Source organism: Coptis chinensis, chromosome 5 (assembly GCF_015680905.1).
Source record: "Coptis chinensis isolate HL-2020 chromosome 5, ASM1568090v1, whole genome shotgun sequence".
Taxonomy (NCBI): Eukaryota; Viridiplantae; Streptophyta; class Magnoliopsida; order Ranunculales; family Ranunculaceae; genus Coptis; species Coptis chinensis.
In genome coordinates, this window is record NC_141460.1 from 20,228,374 (window position 1) to 20,249,438 (window position 21,065).

The window sequence follows — 21,065 nt, forward strand, 5'->3', positions numbered from 1 at the left end:
ATTTCAGCCTTCTTAGGCCGGTGTCATTGAGGTTTCATGATAGGCATGTCTCAAGAGTTGTTCTTGAACAACATGTATGTATTTTAATTTCATATATTAGTCGTAGTAGTAGTTAATTTTAGTTGTTATAAATACGTACATTTTTATTTTTATTTTTATTTTTTTAATTTTAGTTTCATTTTGCGTACATCAAAAATGTGTTATGTAACGGGTTCGGTGCACTCCACGTGCGCTTAAGACGTGGTGGGATGATATTAAGAAAGTCGGTGCACTTGACCATGTTAGAGATGCAATTTTAGCGACTCCCTTTGGCCATCTAGTTGACATACCTTCTGATGAAGAACCGACATTGAGGGGAGTTATTCTTTGGTTTAGTTGAGAGATGGTGGGATAGTACGTGGGTGGGATAGTACACATACTTTTCATTTCCCTCAGGGAGAGTTGGGCTTCACTCCACTAGATTTTACCATGATTTCTGGTTTGAGTATATGATTAGGTAATCCGTTGAGATGTAGCACTGAATTACAGAGTTGTTCCCAAATGATGAGTTTTTTCCCTTGTCTGATCAAGGAGTCATATGACAGTGCTGGTGTTAGGATTTATGGTATCAAGGCTGCATACATTACACCGTTGCATACTGATTCAGGATTGCAATTTTTGATAAATTATTTGTCACTTGATTTTGATGATGGTCAAGCACATGTTGATGAGTATGTAAGAGCTTTCCGTATGTATTTGATGGGCGTCTTCTTTTTTCCTTCTGGCCATTCCACGATTAACTTAGGGTATCTAGCCAACTTTGAGCACTTGCATGAGTTAGGCGGTATTGATTTTGGTGGAGCCATATACTGTCATTTGTTGCGTTGTTTAGATAGGGCTTCTCGGCAGACTGGTGTTGTTAGTAGTCCCCTAATGGGAGGGTTTGTCATTCTCTTAGAGGTATGGTTTTATGAGTATTTTCGTGCTGCAAATCCTATCCTCACAGAGTATATCGATGAGAGGCCTAGTGTAACGCCCGTATTTTTTAAATACGTTTTTATCTATTTAATTAATTAATTTAATTATTTATTTTCAAAATTCGTCGGATTGGACTCGGGATACGTGGGCCTGGTTTTGGGCCGAAGTTCAGATTTGGGCTTGGGTTTAGGACCCCAGTATATATAAACACATTTTTCTAGAAAATAGGGTTGAGAGAAAAAATAATATATTAAAAAAAATGCAGAGAGAAGTCGGGTTTCTTTGGAGGGTGGAGCGTGACGAATCGGACTCGGAGAAATTCGTAGGAGCTGTTCATACAGGTGAGTAGCTATTTTGCTATATCACCGGATTTACAGTTTTCGTATATCGGTGTATAGGTTTCTGTTTTTATATATTGGTAAAACTGTCGGTATTAAAACTGGTTAAAATTTGTTGAACTGTTGAAATCTGCGTTAAGCATCTCTTGAGACGAGACTTTAATCGTCAACCGCTGCGCATTTGGTTGAACACTAACTCTGTAATGGGGTGTGAGCTCAAGATTTAAGGTTTTCTCTTACAAATTGATTTAGGAATCAATGCGTACTTGAGTCAGGCCTTGGTGAAACCGAATTGGTGGCTGGTGGCCGGACTTGAGCGGCGGGAGGTAGCTGTGGAGGAAGGGTCAATACCTTTTAAATGGGAAATTTGTCTCGATGTTGGTTGAGAACTGATGGATTGGTGATGGGCGATCGTTGGTTTCTTCGGGTCATGTTAGAAGCTCAGAGAAACCATTAATGGCGGCACGCCCGTCCTCCAGTAAACCAATATAAAAAAAACTGTTTTGGTTGTTTTTGGGTTGATTTTGGTTGGTTGAGTGATGATAGATTGAAGGGGGTGTGTTTGAGTGCGTGGGGGCTGTCGAGTGGAGGTGGAAGAACCATTAATGGTGGCCGAAATGATTTTTAGATCTAGAATTGATGAAGTTAGGATTGTATGAATTAGAGTTTTTGGTTTTATTAAAGTGGTGGGGGTTTGTACCCTCTCCATTTTCGGTTTGTTGGAATTGGTGGTTGTGTAGAGGTTTGTGGTGGCTGGTTTTGGTGGAGGAGAGAAGGGAAGAAGATGAACAGTGATTTCGGTTTGGGCTTTGGGCCTTGGGCCAAAAACATTAGTTTGGTTGGGCGGTTTTAGTTAAGTTGTTGGTAGAAATGTTTTATTTTTTGGCCGAAATTTCAATAGTGGTTGGACCGAAATTTCAGTTTAGTGTTAGTTGTGGGCCGAGTTCTATTCCGGATTTGGGCCAAACTAATTAAAACATTTTTGGGCGATTCGGTCTAAAGTTTTGGGCCCGCTTTCTAATATTGTTTGGGGCGATCCATTGGACTTAAAATAGATCTTCACGGGTCTTTACATGTTTACACTTAGGGTTCTAAGGTTTGGGCTTGGCGGTTAGGTCCCGAACCATGACCTTTGGTCATGATCCCATGAGCCATGCACCTTTGACCTTAGCCATGAACCATGGCTATGACCATGAACCTGTCGAACCTGGAAACGACAGTTTGACTTGGACGATGACACGTTGACTTTGACTAGGACATGTTGACTTTGACCATGACACGTTGACTTTGACTAGGACATGTTGACTTCGACCATGATGTGTTGACTTTGACCAGGACAGTTTGACTTTGACCAGGAAAGTTTGACTTTGACCGTTGACCGTTGACTTTGACGGTTGACTTTGACCTTTGACCATGACATGTTGAGTTTGACCTTGACCATGACATGTTGAGTTTGACCTTAACCATGATGTGTTGACCTTTGACTTTGATCGTTGACTGTGAATGTTGACTTTTCCAGTTTTTCACATATTTGATTATATAAAATATTGTTGATATTGTATAACTTGGTTGGTCATTATCTAATTTAGATTTGACGTGAGTAGTATGTAAAACATATATATATTGAGCTTTTATTGTGGACTGTTTATTTGTGCTACGTTTTATGTGTATATTATATGGACACATATAGTAATAAAATGTTGTGGAAAGCTGGTATAATTTGGTGGTCATTATCTAAGAAAGATTTGACCTTGATGTTGTGTATTTTTGACACGTGACGATATGGAGATGTTAGAAGATATTATATTCATAAACGTTATAATAAAAATGTATGCGATCGTTGAAGCATTGTGACATGATATATAATATCTTTGGGATAGTTATATTAATGCAATATCTTGGAGAAATGTATATACACTCCATTATTTTATATGTGAGATGCTAATATAGTATTGGTGAATATTTATTCACGGGAGTATGGTGTAGTGCAATAATATATTGCACGTGAAAGAATGAAAGTGACTATGAGATATAATTTAGATGTTTCTAGATATTATGGCTTAGTCAATAAGGTAATTGACCCAAGACGTGATATAGTGGAATGTTTATGAGTCATTAATGTATGACACTGAATAAATTACATAACGAAAATCCTAGAACGACTACCACAACTCATGTGATCCGATTGCCCCTTCCGGCGTTTGAGTTAATCCTGAATGGCCTTCGGGCGCCCTTCCGGGCGTTCAATAAAATTTGAATGGCCCCCCCGGCGTAGCCGAATAATTGGCTTGATTATTCCGCTCGCAGAAAATAGAACGATGATGCATAATATTTTTATGCCGAATAGTGGCGATACTTACATAATTGCTTCCGTGTGAGGATTTACGGTGTCGCGGCATCCGCATTTCGAGTGGTGGGTTACGCGACGGAGTGGTTCATTATGTAAGGAGGCATGTGGATGTACATGTTCGGGCGTTGGGTTCGCGATTGTGGTAGTAGCGGGGAAACTAGGTAAGACATAGATCTGACGCGTGATTTTAGGGACACGCAAAGAAAACCTTAATTAATATAATTATGGTAATATGTTTGTTAATGATGTATATGTAGATAGATGATTATATATGGTTTTGCGAAGGGTGGGTCAAACTAATTACTTGGCGAGAGACGACCCACCTCTGTGATTGAGCATGAAATGAGTAATGATATAATATGTTTGTTTGGTTATTTGTTTAGTTGAACCTAAGGCCTCGATGGAGGAACTACATGCCTTATTTATTATGTGTATAGTTTGTTCGGTGGTTAGTGGGAAGTTAAAGGTTTCGATGGGAACTACCGCCTTTAATTATTATTCTTAAGGATGTTGTATTTGTCGTTGAAAGTTAAGATTTTTCGGTGGAGGAACTAAGCGCCTTGTGGATTGTGGTTGATATTTGTATAAGTATATGTTGTTTTAGTATTACTCACACCAAAGATTGTTTATAATGTCAACCCGATTGCATGTTTGTTTATCGGGTGTGTTCATTAAATGAACATAGTTGATAAGTCTTGACAGTTTAGTGATGAAGAAGATTGGTTCTTTGCTTGTGGTTTTGCGTTAGCATTCGTGATCTCGGGATAAGTTTTGTTTTCCCTCGAGGTGATATAGATTTTCAGTTGAGATAAGGTTATTTGCATTTTCATTTGTAAATTGTTTTGGTAATGAAGATGATTTGTTGTTTAAGTTAAAATTTTATTGGTTTTAATTATCCGCATATTTTAAAACCTGTTTATGGGTTTTGGGAGTGGAGAGAGGCCACACCCTGAAATCGAAGAGTCGAGGGGACAAATAATGTTTTTCAATTCATCGAAATTGAGGGTGTGATTTGGTATCGTGAGCATTTGGTTATTTAGACTAGGGTGAGTCTAGGTGATTCTCGATCGTGGTTTATGGGTAGTGTTTAGAAAGTATTATTTTCAAAACTATTTCCGCTTAGTTGTTTTATTTTTACAAAGATAAAGAAAGAGATCTGAGTAAATAAAGAGAGTAAATATTTTTTCTTGATTTGTTTGTACGTGTAATATGTATATTTATATTAGTTACTTGTGGAGTGAATATGGAATGGTTTTTATTTTCCTTATCATATGAGGAGTGGTTATATGTGTAATATGTTAATTATTGACGGATTTGATCAAAATGATGTGTGCTGCTATAGTGTGGTTTTGTTGTTGGTGATCATTTTCACGTGGAGTATGGATTAAGTATGACGACCTGTCTGTGAACTTTGTATTGGAATGTTGTGTTATTATTTAAGAAACAAGGAGATATTTTATCTATATTGAATGAGTTGTATTATCTGGTGGCTTTGTGACGTACTGAGTAAGGAACTAATTGCCTCGGTGTTGGAGGAACTATCTCGCCTCACTTGTACACTTTAATGGATGAATAGTATTTTAAAGTATAAGAGATTAATCTGTTAGAGGTGATTAGTTAGAAATAGATTGAATATAATAATAAAATATACGTGTATTCTTTTTGAGATGTGTATACTGCGTATACACGCAGTATTCTTTTGAGGCGTGTATACTTATGTATACTGTATGTATTCTTTTGAGATGTGTATACCCGCATATACGTGTATTCTTGAGACGCGTGATATACTTGCTTAGATACACGTGTATTCTTTGAGATGTGTATACCGGGATGATGATACACGTGGTGTTCTTGAGAGAAGTGTATACTTATATTATACACGTGTATTCTTTGAGAGGTGTATACTTCATGCGATACACATTTTATATTATTGTATATAGGTGAACTATTACGTATGCATGATATGATTGATTAATATCGTTAAATTAGTTTCACATGATTTTTGCATATTCAAGTATTTATTCTTACTTGTTTGGTTTCAGTCTATATGATTTTTATACATGAATATGAAAAATTATTTTTTTGATACGTGCTATATTTGATCCAGTTGTAAGCATGAATTAGGATTCAAGGGTGGTTTTAAAATTTGATATTTCTGGGAGCATGACTAAAGTAAATATAAAGTTTTATTCTGGTATCAATGACATGAGTAATTCTTAATTTAAGTGTATCAGGACACTAATTTTCTTTTATGCATGATAATGAAAGACTCTCTAATATTTTATACCGGGATGAACTTTCTCTATATTATTGATTAGTTAAGTAGAATATTTTTTTCGTAGAGTTTGCTACGTGTCAAGAAACTGCATGCTAGAAAGATATGATATATTTATCTTGCGTTTAAGTGACAGTAATAATTTGTTTTAATATGTACAGTTAAACTATAATAGGTTTTGTAATGGCATGAGGACATATTCTGAAATTATTCCAAATAATTAATACTAATGTTATCTTGTTTAAGTTTAATCAACGTGCATTCTTGTATATGTTCTAAGTTAATAACCTACGTTATTTGTTCGTATAGTTTTACTTTCGAATCTCGGACGAGATTCTTTTTGAGATGTGTATATAGTAGAATGCGTGATTTTTTAAATACGTTTTTATCTATTTAATTAATTAATTTAATTATTTATTTTCAAATTGGCCGGATTGACTCGGATACATGGGCCTGGTTTTGGGCTCCGAAGTTCCCAGATTGGTTTGGTTTCGACCCAAGTATATAAACACATTTTTCTAGAAAATAGGGTTGTGAGAAAAATAATATATTAAAATGGAGGCAGAGAGAGAAGCCGGGTTTGTTTGGGGGGTGGATGAATGACGAATCGACTCGGAGAAATTAAGTAGGAGCCGCATTCATCTGGTGAGTAGCTATTTTGCTATATCACCGGATTTACAGTTTTCGTATATCGGTGTATAGGTTTCTGTTTTTATATATTGGTAAAACTGGTCGGTAGATAAACTGGTTAAAATCATTTGAAAATCCTTGAAATCTAGCGTTCTTTATCTTATCGAGACTTTAATCGGTCCAAAGCTGCGTTTTGGTTAACACTAACTCTGTAATGGGGTGTGAGCTCAAGATTTAAGGTTTTCTCTTACAAATTGATTTAGGAATCAATGCGTACTTGAGTCAGGCCTTGGTGAAACCGAATTGGTGGTCGGTGGCGGACTGGGGAGGGAGGTAGTGGAGGAAGGGTCAATACCTTTTAAATGGGAAATTTGTCTCGATGTTGGTTGAGAACTGATGGATTGGTGATGGGCTGATCGTTGGTTTCATCGAACATTAGAAGCTCAGAGAAACCATTAATGGCGGCACGCCCGTCCTCCAGTAAACCAATATAAAAAAAACTGTTTTGGTTGTTTTTGGGTTGATTTTGGTTGGTTGAGTGATGATAGATTGAAGGGGGTGTGTTTGAGTGCGGGCTGTCGAGTGGAGGTGGAAGAACCATTAATGGTGGCCGAAATGATTTTTAGATCTAGAATTGATGAAGTTAGGATTGTATGAATTAGAGTTTTTGGTTTTATTAAAGTGGTGGGGGTTTGTACCCTCTCCATTTTCGGGTTTGTTGGAATTGGTGGTTGTGTAGAGGTTTGTGGTGGTATTTTGGTTTTTGGTGGAGGAGAGAAGGGAAGAAGATGAACAGTGATTTTGGTTTGGGCTTTGGGCCTTGGGCCAAAAACATTAGTTTGGTTGGGCCGGTTTTTAGTTAAGTTGTTGGGCGAAATGTTTTATTGGCGGGGCGAAATTTCAATAGTGGTTGGACCGAAATTTCAGTTTAGTGTGTTAGTTATTGGCCGAAGTTCTATTCCGGATTGGGGCCAAACTAATTAAATTATTTTGGGCGGCCAAATCCCAAAGTTTTGGGCCCGTTTCTAATATTGTTTGGGGCCAGTCCATTGGACTTAAAATAGATCTTTCTGGGTCTTTACATGTTTACACTTCCGAGTTCTAAGGTTTGGGCTTGGCCAGTTGGGTCCGAACCATGACCTTGGTTATGATCCCATGAGCCATGCACCTTTGACCTTAGCCATGAACCATGGCTATGACCATGAACCTGTCGAACCTGGAAACGACAGTTTGACTTGGACGATGACACGTTGACTTTGACTAGGACATGTTGACTTTGACCATGACACGTTGACTTTGACTAGGACATGTTGACTTCGACCATGATGTGTTGACTTTGACTTTGACCAGGAAACTTTGACTTTGACCGTTGACCGTTGACTTTGACCTTTGACCATGACATGTTGAGTTTGACCTTGACCATGACATGTTGAGTTTTGACTTAACCATGATGTGTTGACCTTTGACTTTGACCCGTATTTGTGAATGTTGACTTTTCCAGCTTTTCACATATTTGATTATATAAAATATTGTTGATATCAGATAACTTGGTTGGTCATTATCTAATTTAGATTTGACGTGAGAGTAGTGTGTAAAACATATATATATTGGGCTTTTATTGTGGATCCGTTTATTTGTGCTACGCTTTATGTGTATATTATATGGACACATATAGTAATAAAATGTCAGGAAGTTCGGTGGTATAATTTGGTGGTCATTATCTAAGAAAGATTTGACCTTGATGTTGTGTATTTTTGACACGGACGATATGGAGATGTTAGGAGATATTATATTCCTAATAACGCTATAATAAAAAATGTATCGCGACACGTTGAAGCATTGTGACATGATATATAATATCTTTGGGATAGTTATATTAATGCAATATCTTGGAGAAATGTATATACACTCCATTATTTTATATGTGAGATGCTAATATAGTATTGGTGAATATTTTGCGGGAGTGTGGTGTAGTCTGCAATAATATATTGGCACGTGAAAAAGAATGAAAGTGACTATGAGATATAATTTAGATGTTTCTAGATATTATGGCTTAGTGCAATAAGGTAATTGACCGACGTGATATAATGGAATGTTTATGAAGTCATTAATGTATGACACTGAATAAATTACATAACGAAAATCCTAGAACCCGACTACCACAACTCATGTGATTGGCCCCTTCGGGCGCTTCAGTTAATCCGAATGGCCTTCGGCGGCCCTTCCGGGCGTTCAAGAAAATTTGAATGGCCTCCTCCGGGCGATTCGAATAGTGGCTTGATTATTCCGCTCGCGCAAAATAGAACGATGATGCATAATATTTTATGCCGAATAGTGGCGATTTTACATAATTGCTTCCGTGTGAGGATTTACCGTGTCGCGGCATCCCGCCGTGGTGGTTACGCATCGGAGTGGTTCATTATGTAGGGAAGCATGTGGATGTACATGTTCGGCGTTGGGTTCGCGATTATTGTAGCCCGTGGAAACTAGGTAAGACATAGATAACGACGTGATTTTAGGGACACGCAAAAGAAAACCTTAATTAATATAATTATGGTAATATGTTTGTTAATGATGTATATGTAGATAGATGATTATATATGGTTTTTGAAGTATTGGGGTCAAACTAATTACTTTGGGGAGAGCGAGACTCCACTCCGTGATTGAGCATGAAATGAATGCATTATATAATATGTTTGTTTGGTTATTTGTTTAGTTGAACCTAAAGAGCGCCTCGATGGAGGAGCTACATGCCTTATTTATTATGTGTATAGTTTGTTGTGTGGTTAGTGGGAAGTTAAAGCCTCGGTGGAGGAACTACCTCGCCTTAATTATTATTCTTAAGGATGTTTTATTTGTCGTTGAAAGTTAAGGTGCCTCGGTGGAGGAACTAACCGCCTTAATGGATTGGTTTATATTTGTATAAGTATATGTTGTTTTAGGGCTACTCACACCAAAGATTGTTTATAATGTCCGACCGATTTGCATGTTTGCTTATCGGGTGTGTTCATTAAATGAACATAGTTGATAAGTCTTGAGTTTAGTGATGAAGAAGATTGGTTTGTCGCTTGTGGTTTTCATTAGCATTGATCCTCGGATAAGTTTTGTTTTCCCTCGAGGTGATATAGATTTTCAGTTGAGATAAGGTTATTTGCATTTTCATTTGTAAATTATTTTTTGGTAATGAAGATGGTATTTGTTTAAGTTAAAATTTTTATTGGTTTTAATTATCCGCATATTTTAAAACTGTTTATGGGTTTTGGGAGTGGAGAGTCGTCACACCCTCGAAATCGAAGAGTCGGGGACAAATAATGTTTTTCAGATTGGCCGAAATTGGTGTGACACCTAGGATCGGGTTTGGCACGGACCTCGTGAGAGCTCGTCGACCAGTGAGAGATCAGTCATAACATAACTTCGGTCCGAACCCGGATCGAGCTTAGCAACACGGGGCTTCTATTGTTTGGAGGCCTTGGAGGACATCTCAGGCATATCGGCGTGAATGGTTGTAGATACACATTGATGATTTTCATAGGAGGATGGTATTCACTTGTGGGAGTGATATGGAGTGGTATTTAGGGATAGATGTTACGCATGTACTCACACCATGCTTTGGTATCCCCCCGATCCGCCTACCCATGTATCGAGGCTAAGGACATGACCTTAGAGCAAGTCATCGAGAAATGTGCATGGACTTTGGCTACGTGCGACCGACCTAGTTACATTGCAGACTTATGAGCAAAGATTACTATCGTTATTGGTTTAGGGTATCTATTGGTCATTTGCTCCCCACCGTCGTCGTCTGCAGCAACATTCATACGGTTAGCAATTTGGGTGTCGGACGTGAATTCAGATTGGCCCACCGTCCACAACCGACGTTTCAAAGATGGATGGCATTACACATTTGTTCCAAGTAGCTAGATCCCCTCGGTCGAGTGGCCTTGGGTTTTCAGTTTGAGTGATCCGAGTGGCTAGATGATTTACCAGCCCATTTCTTCTATTGATGACACTTGCGTCGTACAGTTAGAGCCCAAACTTGGACATCTACCTCTGGTAATTATTTTTTTGGTTTTGGTTTATTTTATTTTTGTTTATTATAAAAATGTCATAAATTATTAATGAATAATTATTTCAAGATGAGCTACGCATGAGATATGAGACATGCATTCGTGTAAATGATGGCTTGCGCTCCTCGGTATTCGCCTACAGTGTTGAGAGAGAGAGACTTCTTTCCCAGGCTCATGTGGATTATGACGATTTGCAACGCCAGGTTGATGAGTTACATGCTCAAATTGATCGCACAAGGGTGAGTTCATCACAAAGATGGCGGTCGGAGAGTTCAAAGACAAAGGACGGATCGAGGAGGAGTTCACGCGGCAGAGGAGGCGTATGTAGGAAGTGAGGACTTGATGATTTATAATATTATTTGGTGTATGACGATTATTATTATGTTGTGTGATTTAGAATTGTTCATTTGATCATTTTGATAAGTTCTAATTTACTTCCTTTGATTTAGCAAATGAATTGCAATTTTTATTAATAGAATGACAACTAATACATGATTGCAAATACATAAAATAAAAATAAATAAATAAAAGACAACTATTACATACTACTAGAGTTACTCTAGTTATCAAGCCAGTCATCATTTCCTTCATCATTGGCTTCTTCGTCGTTGGAAGCTTCATTTGTACTACTTGATCTAGCCCTCTTTTCATATTTAGCTACAGTTGCATCTTGGTTTAGCTCTAAAACCCTTTGCAAATGAGGATTGACTTTGTTGAGTGACATTGCCAACAACCTAGTCTCATTTTCCTCCTCTCTAACACGGAGTTTTTCTTGCTTCAAAAAGAACTTTTTTTGTGTCATCTCTTGCTTCAATTTCATCATAGTTTGAAATTGCTCATTTAGATTCTCTTCTTTATTTCTTCGACTTACTTTAAAAGCTTCAAGAAAGTCATCCATATTTTTAGCAGTGGATGCAACATTACCCTCGACAGTAGAAGCAACTTTCTTGTTCTTCTCAATATTTTTGCTCTGCTTCCTACCGACCGACCTCTCCAAAAAACCTTCGGTACTGTTAGGATCGTATTCCGAGTATAGTGAAGGTGAAGGGGTAGAGTAAGGCGTTGAAGGGGTTGGGGTTGAGGGTGAAGAATCAAAACCTTCAACATCTCCGGATCTTGCTTTCTTCTTTGGTCTTGGAGCAAGCGTTTCATTGCGTAACTGAGTTCTTTGCCACTTTGGCGTATTTTTGACTAGATTATAACAATCTTGCCATATCCATGGTTTCCCAGTAGTAGCCGCATAAGTTGTTGCCGCGTCTGAAAGCTACGTTTATTAAAAAAAAAAAAATCAATATCAAGTAGTATATAAAACAAAGTATAAACGAATCTTACAATGTCTTCACGTCCCCACCCGCTTGGAGGTTGTTCTTCAAGCTTTCTTAGTAAAACATGATATTTGTTGAAGAACGATAAAATAATCAACCAACGTTGTGAGACTCCTTTCCACTTACGGTTGCGATCAAAACCTTGAATTTGATTCATCCTAGCCATAATTCGTTCCCAATAAACTTGTCCCGATTGATCATTACCTATTATAGGATCTTCTCCAATCTCAATCTACGTTTTAGTAAGAGCAATATATTCTTCATTTATCCAACTTGGACCCCTTCCTTGTTTTGGTTATGACATTGAGAGTGTTGTGTGTGAAAATGAAGAAGGAGATGAGTGTAGATATATGGATGTAGAAATCCGGCCGTTTTTTGCCCGTTTTTTTCCGTTGGAACACGCGACATTAGGAGTGGCGCGCGACAGTGCAACTGGCGCGCGTGGTACTGGTCAAAGTCAAAAAAGTTGTGGGGCGACATTTGCAATGGCGCGCGACATTACCAATGTCGCGCCGCATCCCCATCCAAATTGCCAAATTTACGAACAAGAATGTGAACAAACAGGTGATGCGACCACGAATGCGACCACCTAGAGATGGTATGTCGGAAAATTCCGACGCATTCCTTCAAATTTGAAGGATGCGACCATGAATACGTCCACCTAGAGATGCTCTTATGACCTATATGGGCAAAAAATGGATGTAGTAGTTGAAATGTTTTTGCGAGATTTATAGTGGATTAATGTTTTGTTTTCACTACTAACTAAACCTTCTCCACATTGTTTCCTTCGATTAATAAATGGGTTATGATTGATGGGTTTATACTGGATCTTGTTGACTTGAGGACTAGTGATGAGTATAAAAAATTAACTAAGCTCGGAGAGAAAATTATAATTGCTGAGAGAAAAAGGACAGGTAGAGCAAAGAAAATACTTGCAAAGGCTTTGAAGAGTGAAGAAGACGACTTTGATGCTAATGTGTAATAAGGTAACTGTGTGTTGTCCTTTAATTATTAATTTGTGTTTTTTTTCGTCTTGGGTGGTGTGGTTGGCCTAACGGGTTTATCACTGGTAGTTTGACAGGATTGAAGAAAAACTATCGGGGGGTATACATAAGTCTGTAAGAATGTCAAACCTATCTTGCAAAAGTAGTGTAAGTGTCTAGGGTGTAAAAGTTGGTTGTTATGTAACTAGATTAAATTTTCATTTTTTTTTCTCTGCTACATCAAATTGAGTTTTTACTCGATATTTGCTTTTGAATAGTAAATCCTTCTAAATACTATCATACAAAGTCCTCATCCACACTAGATTTGATTGATAATTACTTAATAACCATCTTTAAGCTCCAAAAAGAACCTTGACCACATCATTTTTTTAAATAATATTGTTTATTGTATACTTAATACTTAATGCCTACGATGGCCTCAACCACGCATAGGTACTACAATGTGTCCTCAGCTACTTATAGGTTTGATTGATTACTTGACAACCAATATTTATGCTATAATTTAAATATAGTTTTTCCGTAGGCTACATGATTTTATTATTATTATTTTTTTTTGAAAACTAGATGCTTAAGGCCTACAATAGACACTCGCCTACATATATTGCTCATTTAACAACCAACCTCTACACTCAATTTTAATCGACATTTTTTATTCGGTCGCATCGAATTTTTTTTTACTATATATTGTTTTATTGAACAATATTTATTTATGGCTGATAAGAGCCCAAAACTGTAGTTTTAACCCCTTAATAATATTACATTTAGACCAATTATGCTTATAATAAATAAGAGTTAGTACTGTTTACGTGCGTTTGTGTATTTCAGGTATTTGAGTCAAATATGTGAAGAAAGATGCCACTTTTGCAAGAAAAAGGAGCAAATGTTGGTTGATAAGAAGTTCTATGGTTAAAGCCCAAGTTTCAAGGAGAAAAAGTCTTTTTAAAGCCCAATCAAAGTAGAAAAGTCAAAGTCAACGCGGGCAGAAATAGAACAGAAAAGTCAATAGAACTTCCGCAAGTCGTATTGTTGGACTCAGACCTCGGAATTGGGCCTACTATATGTCAAAACGACCGTCTCGGAAAGAGCTTTCTAATGGTCCAAGCCTTAATCCAATATGAAGAGTAAAAGTGGACGAAAATACTATTGCAGTAATTTCCAGCAGAGAAACCCTTTTTGGACTTAAGTAATTAGGTTTTGGGCTTGATTTAATGGCCCAAAATATAACTCTAATGCCTATGCATGAAATATTAAACCTAGCCCTCTCCTATATAAAGAGGACTAAGACATAACTCTAAATACTTAGTTTTTAATTCTTAGATTCCTTCCCATTAATTAGAACTCTCTTAATTAAATTAGTTTTTTCTCTCTCTCTTTAGTATAACCTAATTATTGTTTCTAAAACCTAGCCTCCATTAATAAAACCAAGTTATTGTTATTGTCTTCATTATATCTTATTCTTCATCTATTAATAATAGTCTAATGAATCTTAGCTAAACCTCCATTAGAGGGGTTTGATGAAGCTTTGATGAAGACTTGATGTGTTAGTTGGAATTATTGTTTATTCAAGAGTTTCAATTTAGAGGTTAGTTTATTCACCATGAGAATGGGTTAAACTTCCTCTCATGCTAATTATTATTTGGTTATAGATGCCATGAATAGTTAGGGATCAAATACTTAATCTTTATTGGTTAGAGTTGCAATAATCTACACTAGCATATTAGAAATTTATCTAGGTGAATATTAAATCTCCCTAATCCCTTCTTCCCATTTAAAATATTCGTAGTAAATTACCTTAGTATAAACTAGACCATTAAATCTTCGTAATTAGTTATTTTTATCATATTAGTAAATTACAATCCATTACTCTCATTGATATACGTAAAATTATTAAAACTATTGAAACTGTTATGTCTAAACAACTAGGAGTGGAACGAAATCTTTACTCCACCATATTGCATGATAATCGAGAGTAGAAACTTTGATCTAAGTCTAAGAAAATAGCTTTTACTTCTGCCTAGCATAATTAGCTAAGTAGGAGTAAAACAAATTATTCCTAGATAATCAAATGGCGCCGCTGCCATCTTAGTATTGTTTAGATTAGTTTCCATTCGTTTTTCAATTTTATGTATCCCAATTCACCTACCCACCCATTGTTTGGTTCTAACTGTGTTTGTGTTTTTCAGAAAAACAGAAAATTGCTCCTGGAAGTCTACTGGAAATTTTTGGAATTGTACTTTCGAGCACGCGCTGCTATCTATTTTCTGAGTTTATCGAGGCTTGCCCTTTTGTCTTCCACAAACAGAAAAATTGCTCCTGGAAGTCTACTGGAATTCTCCGAATTTGTGCACTCTGAGCGCAGCTGCGCCCATCTTCCAAGCGCGCACGCGCCCTTGTTGCCTTATATTTAAGTGCACCCGCACCCCTTCTGAAGAAAGCCCGATTCACAGGTTAGTTGCAGATTCTCCTTTTGTTCAAATTATTTTATATTCAGTGTTTCCAACTTCTTAAATACACTGGAATTGCGTATACAACACGCTATTCATACGTGAAGCAAGGAGGCATTTAGGTACTTTTTCCTTCACTCCTCGTCTCTTCTGTCAGAGGAGTTTTCATTCTAGCATATCAGGGTTGTTTGACTCCTATTGGTGGTTTGTTTCATATTGGCCTTAGCCTTGCATGAGATTAAGGTCCGGTAAGAGTAAACCATCTTCTGGTAGCTATCGTAAACGTCAACGCACACGCCTATCTATAATACCACACACTACACCTATATCAATGGGTGAAGAAGTAGAGACTCCTCTCTTTGATTTTTACAAGGCCCTAACCGATGGGCCTAAGTCATGCATTGTTCTTGCAGACCCAGTGGGGGATTTTCGAATTCCCCCAAATATATTTAATTTGTTACTAGTTTTTCATGGTTTAGACCACGAAAAGCCTTATCAGCATATGCGTAGGATAGAACAAGTTCTCACGACATTCCATTATCCTAACGAAGGTTCTGAGCAAATTAAACTGAGGGTGTTTCCTTTCACCCTAGTCTATAAGGCGATGTCTTGGTTAACTGCCCAAACGCCTAATTTTGTGGACTCATGGGCCAAACTTGTTCAATTGTTCATGGAACAGTTTTACCCACCACTGAAGACAGATGAAATGCTTCAAAAGATTTATTTCTTCTGCCAGAATCCTCATGAATCTTTTTCAGAGGCCTGGAATCGTTTCACTGATCTTCTCATCGAGTGTCGACATCATAACCTCGCGAAAGACACGCTTGTAATGTCTTTTTCAAAGGGCTTTTACATTATCATAAAGAGGTTCTTGATATAACGACTGGGGGTAGTTTCCTTAGTAAAGGAGCCTCAGAGGCTTATAGGTTTTTAAAAGATCAATCTAAGCGTAATAATAACTGGGGGGGGGGGGTAATGACATCCCCAACTCCGCTAATTCTTCTTTACAGTTAAGGCTGCTAGTATGTTTGAGGTTAAATCTGATCTCTGATCCTGAGCTTAAAACTCTAATTGAATCCCTCACAAAAAAAGTAGAAGCCATTTCTATTCAACATAAGCCTACTCTTGTCATGAACATCAACTCTCTTCCATGTAATTTCTGTTATAGCCTTGAGCATACCGACTCCTATTGTCCTCTTGTCTATGAACAACTAACACAACCATCATCACAGCCGGATAATGTTTGCTCCATTAATAGCCAACCTAACGCACCTTGGAGACAAAACCCCAACTTCGGTTGGCGAAATAATCAACATGTTATACCTCCAGGGTTTAATAATCAAAATGCTAGGCCAACAAATAATTACAACCAAGTTCCACCAAGACAAGGACAAGTCCAAGGGAATTATAATAATTACAATAATTATAATAATAACAATAGAGGTATCGTACCAGTTAATAATAAATATCACAATCCACCCGTTAATAATCAACGTGAGATAGTTCTAGTCGCACCACTTGTGGCCACTACACCTTCACAACTGGATCGTTTTGAAGCTTACATGCAAGCTAACCAACATATTTTACAATCCATTAATCATTCCATACAACAATTAGCCCAAGAGAAAGCCCAACCAAAAGGTGTGTTTCCAGGTCAAGCTATACCTAATCCTAAATCGCCAAACATAGCCTTTGAAGTAACCAGTAATACTAGTAATGGAAACTTAAACGTAAGTGAGTTAAATGCTATCACCACTCTCCGTTCTGGTAAAGTGGTTGATAACGCCGTAACTATGCCCATTAATACACCACCAGTGGTCGTTGAAAATGAAAAAATTACTAGATACCGATATAGAAATTGAAGATCCTACTTCTGTAGAGGTACCAATTAAACCACAACCCAAGAGGAAAGTGGCCAAAGTTAAAACTCCTATTGATCGTTATGCTAAATATAGAGAGAAACCACCATTTCCCCAGAGACTAGCCATGTTAAACAAGGATACAAATTTTGACGAGATTATAGAAGTTTTTAAAAATCTAACGATAAACCTACCTTTTCTTGAAGCTATTAAAAAATTACCACAACATGCTAAGTTTCTAAAAGAGTTGTGCACTACTAGGTGGAAAACAAATATACCAAAAGACGCCTTTTTAATTGAACAATTCCTAACTCTATCGGAACATAATGGAATCGTTAAGTACAAGGACCTTGGTCGTCCTACTGTACAATGCACCTTAGGGGATACCGACACGACGACTATGCTATTAGACTTGGGGGCGAATGTTAACTTATTCCCTTATTATCTATATAAACAAATAGGTCTACAAGAGATGCAACCAACTAAAATGATATTGCAATTAGCAAATCATTCTATTAAGTATCCTAAGGGTGTGGTTGAAAACGTGCTGGTTAAAGTCTAAGATTTTTACTACCCAGCAGACTTCGTTACCCTCGACACAGAAGTCACTACCGACTCTGTTCCTATTATCTTAGGGCGTCCTTTCTTGGTAACAGCCAATGCGCTCATAAACTGCCGCGATGGTTTGATGTCCATGTCCTTTGGCCATCTTTCTGTTGAGGTAAATATTTTCAAAATGATGCAACAGTTACCCGATACGACTATTGATGGAGAAATTAGCATGATCGAGAGCTTAGCTCAAGATTATTTCAACAACACGTTTCCAGAGAATCAGATGCACCAATTCCTTTTCTTCGGAAGTTCTGACTTTGATGACGACTCCTACTTAGAGGAAGTCAACGCCCTTTTCGAGTCTACTCCTATCTTAGATCCTTCTGTAGCTCCATCTTCCAAGTTTGAAGACCTTTTACCTAAACAAGTATTCACTACCCAAGACGAGGACCCTCTGGAAGCCTTTTTACCCATTCCTCCCACCCCTGTGCTTAAACATCTTCCTGCTGAGTTGAAATATATTCAGCTTGATCCGGATGGTAGTCATCCGGCGATCATATCTTCTCAGTTATCTGCTAATGAAGAGGCACATTTAATTAGGGTGAGTAGGGAACATCGTTCCGCGATTGGTTGGTCCCTAGACAACATTAAGGGGATTGACCCTAGTGTATGCACACATCGAATACATTTGGAGGATAATGCGAAGACTTCACACGAACCTTAACGTCGCTTGAACCCTGCCATGAAAGAGGTGGTCAGGGAAGAAGTCTTACGGTTACTCGATGCGGGTATCATATATCCTATCTCCGATAACGAATGGGTAAGTCCCATTCATGTAATTCCTAAGAAATTGGGGGTTACCGTTGTTCGTAATGCTGCTAGTGAATATGTTTCCACGCGAGTTCCTATGAAGTGGAGGATCTATATTGACTATAGACGCTTAAACGCCATGACATGAAATGATTAATTTCCTTTACCTTTTATAGATAAGATGTTCGAACATCTAGCCGATCATACTTATTATTATTTTTTAGATGGCTACTCTGGCTATTTTTAGATCATTATTGATCCTGACGACCAAGACGTTACTACCTTAATATGTCCTTTTGGAACATATGCTTATAAACAGATGCCTTTTGGCCTAATACCTTCCAGGGGTGTATGCTTCATATCTTTAGTGACATGGTGGAGCGCTTTATGGAAGTTTTCATGGATTATTTTTCTATTTATGGAAACTCTTTCAGTGACTACATGTCTAACTTTTCTAAGGTGTTGACATGGTGTGAGGAAAAGAATCTGATTTTAAATTGGGAGTAATGTCATTTTCTGGTAAAGAAAGGAATAGTTCTAGGTCATATTGTATCTAGTGACGGCATAAAAGTAGATAAGGCCAAATTAGATAAAATAGCGTCTCTACCTATACCATGGACTATCCGTGACATTAAAGCCTTTTTAGGCCATGCATGTTTCTATAGGCGTTTTATCAAGGATTTTTATAAATTCGCTAGGCCTTTAACTAATCTGCTTTTAAAAGATGCAATTTTGATTTCAATTATGACTGCAAATAGGCTTTTGAGTTATTAAAAGCTGCTTTAACATCTGCACCGATTATACAGCCTTTCGATTGGTTTAAACCTTTCGAACTTATATGTGATGTTAGCGATTATGCTGTTAGGCCAGAAACTAGATGATAAGTTCACCGTTATTTATTATGCTAGTAAGACGTTAAACGATGCTCAAAGAAATTATACTACTACGAAAAAAGAATTTTTAGCTGTGGTTTATGCTTTAGATAAGTTCCGTTCTTATTTGGTTGGTTCAAAGACCTTAGTGTATACGGACCATGCAGCTTTTAGGTACCTTCTCACCAAGAAGGATGTTAAACAGAGATTGATCCGATGGATCCTTTTCCTGCAAGAGTTTACCCTAAAAATTAAGGATAAATGAGGGGTCGAAAATGTAGTTGCCGACCACTTATCTAAACTAACAAATGACAGTGATAGTGACACTGAGTCCATACCTGATTCTTTTCCTGATGAACATCTTTATTCTATTTTTTCTGCACCTTGGTATGCCGACATTGTGAACTTTTTAGCTTCTAATATTATTCCTGATGTTTGGTCAAAAATAGAACATAAGAAATTTTTGGCCAGAGTTAAGTCATACTACTGGGACGAGCCCTACCTTTTTAAGTATTGTGCGGATCAGATTATTCGTCGTTGTATTCCCCAGTGGGAATATAATAAAGTTTTATCCTTTTACCATGAGAAAGAGTGTGGTGGCCATTTTAGTAGTATGAAAATGGCAGCTAAAGTTTGTCAATGTGGTTTTTATTGGCCTACTCTTTTTAAAGATGCCCAAGTACACTGCAAGACATGTGTTCATTGCCAACAACTTCGGTGTATCACTAAACGTAATATGATGTCTTTAAATCCCATTATGGTAGTAGAAAATTTTGATGTATGGGGCATTGATTTCATGGGTCATTTTCCTGTTTCTCACGGTTTTATTTATATTCTTGTTGTCGTAGACTACATTTCCAAATGGATAGAGGTCATGGCTTGTCGTAGCAATGATCACAAGACAGTTGTGTTTTTCATTAAGAAATACATTTTCTCCCGTTTTGGCATCCCTAAAGCCATCATCAAAGATGGTGGAACTCATTTTTGCAATAGAGTTGTTACGTCCTTAGTTAAGTGATAAGCACATAAATGCTACACAGGTATGCTTATATTTATTTTATATTGTCTAGTTAATTAATATAAGTTCCTTTGATTAGTCTATTTTCTTGGTTTTACAGAAATCAACGCGAATACAAACAAACGGGTTGAGACCGAGGACTTTACTGAGTTGTGAGATTCTCACGCCTTGATACATAGAGAATACATGAAATAGGGTGGGAAATAATATGTGTATGACATTATAAAGCTACTGCAAAAAGTTGAGGTACTGTTGTTAAGAGATCAAAGCCCGCCCACGCTTGAAGAAGCCTTTGTCAAAGCGTGCCCGCGCCCCCTTCTAAAAATGCAGAATTCCAGTGTTTTCAAACAACTTAATACATAGATTGATATAAGATATACACGATCACATCTTCGAGCAAGCTAGGGTTACCTTTCCCTCATGCTACTCGTACAATAAAAGAGAACTTTAAATTAGTGGATTAAGAGAACTTACAAGAGTCTAAGGTGGAATCAAGCACCTTAGTGTTTCCACCATTCCTAATTAATACAAGTTTCATAATTTTCATAGTATAATTAAAATAGAAGT